The following is a 3,901-nucleotide window of genomic DNA, read 5'->3' on the forward strand; positions in this document are numbered from 1 at the left end:
AACTCTTTAGTCACGGGATCCACCATCCGTTAACCGCCAGGCACTCCACTAAAGACCGACAGTTGAACTCTCCTTACCACAGATATATTATGTGTCCATCTTAACCAATCAGTAGTGCGACAACCCTTCACAAATCGCTCGTAAGTACAGCTCGGTCAATAACCGTTATACCCCTATAGTTACATCTGTCTCCTTAAGTACCATTGATCCCTCTAATTAACATAAGTCATAGTCCTACTATGACTGAGTCTTCTCTCCCAAAGAGAAGTTGTGGCCACTATGTTCAAGCTCCGGAATCAGCACTTAAGGGAGCAATCTCTCTTTTTATCCTTGCTTCGGGAAATGAGTGAATTCTATCTTGTGGATTGAGTTCCCAGCTCCCAAATCAGACAAGTCCCCAAGAAGGTAGGCATGTTGAGTTGGCAATCTGGCCACTCTCGCCCATACTAATCAAAGGACCATCTTCAAAGGCAGGAGTTCCCAAAACACTAAGGATTGAGGTCGTGTCACTTATGATTTTTTAGGTTAGATGCAAGCCTCTAGTATCAACGGCGTTATATACAGAGTCTAATCATCTCGTAGTCTAGGTCTTATACAAATTCTTTGTATAGGACAACCCCGCTCGCACGTCTCCAGATGAATGGTTAGGATCTACCATCTGTCGCAGTTTACAACACTTGCAAACCTCTATAAAGCGGGCCATATCCGTAGTGTCACCAGGATCAGATATCCCACCTTAATCATTATACTACTGACCTATTTAGGTTATCACTTAAGGCATGATCCACTTGTATATCACATATACATGCTTAAGTTCATATAAGATAACCAAGAAGCTTTGTTTATTAGATATGAGTAAATGCCAGAATTAAATAACACTTGTTTTATTCATCAAACAATGTGTATCTTTACGAAACAAAGAGACTCCGGGAGAATTAGGACACCAATCTCAACAATCTCCCACTTGTCCTAATGAATCGGATTAATGGATATTTTGAGTTCCCAGCTCCCAAAGCAGATAAATCCCTAAAAAGGTAGGTATGTTGAGTTGACAATCTGGCCACTCTCACCCATACTAATCAAAGGACTACCCTCAAAGACAGAAGTTCCCAAAACACTCAGGATTAAGGTCATGTCACCTATGGTCATTTAGGTGAGATGTAAGTCTCCAGTATCAACGGTGTTATATAAAGAGACTATTCATCTCATGGTCCGGTCTTATACAAAGTCTTGGTATAGGACACCTCTACTCGCATGTCTCCACATGAATGATCAGAATCTATCATCTGTAGTAGTTCACAATATTTGCAAACCTCTATAAAGCGGGTTGTGTCTGTAGTGTCACAAGGATCAGGTATCCCTCCTTAATCCTTATACTACAGACCTTTTTAGGTTATTAATTAAGGCATGATCCACTTGTATATCTTAAATATATGTTTAAGTTTTCATACAATAATCATGGAGCTTTGTTTATTGGATATGAGTAATTGCAAAATAAAATAACTCTTATTTTATTCATAATAATGTGTACAATTTATAAACTACGAGACTCTAGGAGAATTAGGACACCAATCCCAACATCTTCGTCATCTTCGTTCCCAACAACATATCCTTTATACTTCTACATCACTTTGGAACTTCACTAGGATGAGTTCTAACCCTTCGTTGGGCTAAAACAGGCTTATAACCCTTTATTGGGGCTTACCGGGTGACTTAGACACTTAACGAGATTTTCAAGACATAACGATGCTTACTGAGTTCTACCGACCTACTTCAGTGCCTACCAGACTTCTATTGGCCTAATGGTCACCTACCGAGCCTTACCGAGCCATTACAATGCATATCGGGACAACTCGGGCAAGTATCAGGCCAATCGAGAACTATCGAGTCCCACTTATGCTTTAGGATTCCATCTCGAGTGTCGGGATGTCATCAGCTTTCTCTCTTCTTTTCGGGCATGCTTATCGAGAACCATCATCAACCTACCCATGGGCAATAATCCAACTCGGAACTTCTCGGACATCCATCCATCCGGACATAATCGAGACTTAGACCCATCCAAGTCTATGTCGAATTAAAACGACATACCGGTGCTATATCAAACCTCTGGCCCATGGGAAAGGGCGTAATTCCAGAACACCCATGTCGTCCAACACTGTCCATAAAATCCCATTCTCGATGGAAGACGTCCATGCTCGCCCATGTCATGACACACGCATGTGCCATAGGGTAGCTCACTTAAGCCACAAGGCCCAGGGGTGGTGGAAAGCTGACACCATGCCTCCTCGTAAAGTGCATTCTGAATATTTTTCTCTTTTCCACCCATGCATATGAAATGTGGCAAATGGTCACTCACCAACGTAGAGCGCCCATCTATGAAGGGAAACCGTTGAAGGTCCCTGTGTGGAAGCGGGGGTCGTTCCCAATTTTAATTTTTTACAGAACTTTAAATTACAGAAACAAAACAGTTATACATTATCAAACATTAATTACAACATGCTTTTTGGGAATAAATTAGGGAAGAAAATGACGTACCCTTGTAGTCATTTCTTCATGTATTCCCTCTTGATCACGATCTCTTTAGTTCCCAATTCGAAATTACCAATTGGGCACCACCATTTGAGAATCCTCTAGTATTCTCTTTAGGAATTAAGAATTCAAGCAAGAGTTGTGGGCTTGGTTGACTTGCTTGAATTCTTGGAAGAGGGAAAAGAGGAAGGAGAGGCATTTTCCCAGAAAACATTTCTCTGTTATCCACAACAAGAAGATGGAGAGTGTTCCAAAAAAACTTTTACTCACGCCTGCACGTGATGTTTAGAGAAAATTAAAGAAAATGGAGTTGTAGCTACCTCTCTTTAATTAAAATTTAATTTAATTTAAATAATATATATATATAATAACTAGCTTATTATATATATATACTATATGTTATATCAAATATAACACATAACCTATAGTTTTATTTTGTATCAAATATAATATAACCTATAATTTCATTTTCTCTCAACAATGCATGAATTAATTAATTAGGGAATATAACCTTAATTTGAATTGCTAAAATTAATTGAGAGAATTAATTATATATGATATAATTAATTTAAATTATTTATATGTGATATAATTAATATAATATATTTGTTACATTATAATATAAAGTTTATTTTGAGAGGAATTAAATATTTGAATAAGATTCAACTACTAATTATATGTATTGGATTCATATAATTAAATTTAGTATAAATGTTATTTATATTAAATACCACAATTGATTGAGAGAATTCAAACTATAGGTTATATTGTATTTGATACAATATAAAAACTATAGGTTATGTGTTATATTTGATATAACATATAGTTTAATATATATTATATGATAAGGTAGTTATTGTATATGTATATATTAAATAATTTGTTAAATTTAAATTTATAGGAGGAAGTTGTAACTTCCCTCCCCCCCCCCCCCCCCTATTTCTCTTAATCACTCAGAATCGTGGAAAATTTTTGGGAGTTTTTTTTTTTACGATTTATTCATCTTCTTCACAAGATAACACAGACTCTGCGTGATTTTTTTTTTTATCTCCCAACGTAATTGTTCCAAAGAAATTTTTCTCTCTTAAAATTCTCTCCATTTCCCAAAAATTGACAGAACCCACACCTCCTGTTTGATTCTTTACCCAAAGGAGAATATAGAGTTACCTTATGGTGGTGGCCATCTTGAATTGTTGTTTTTGCTTCAAGGAGAATTGGAGAGTTTATGATCATTTGGAAGGGATTTTGTGAACATTTTGGCTTCAAGGGTATTTAATTTCTAACCTTTCTTCCTCCTCTAAAAAGCATATTGTAAAATTATGTTTATAATGCATAATTTATATTCTCTGTATTTTAATTCTCTAATTTTGAA

The sequence above is a fragment of the Benincasa hispida genome, chromosome 2 (genome assembly GCF_009727055.1).
Source record: "Benincasa hispida cultivar B227 chromosome 2, ASM972705v1, whole genome shotgun sequence".
NCBI classification, from domain to species: Eukaryota; Viridiplantae; Streptophyta; class Magnoliopsida; order Cucurbitales; family Cucurbitaceae; genus Benincasa; species Benincasa hispida.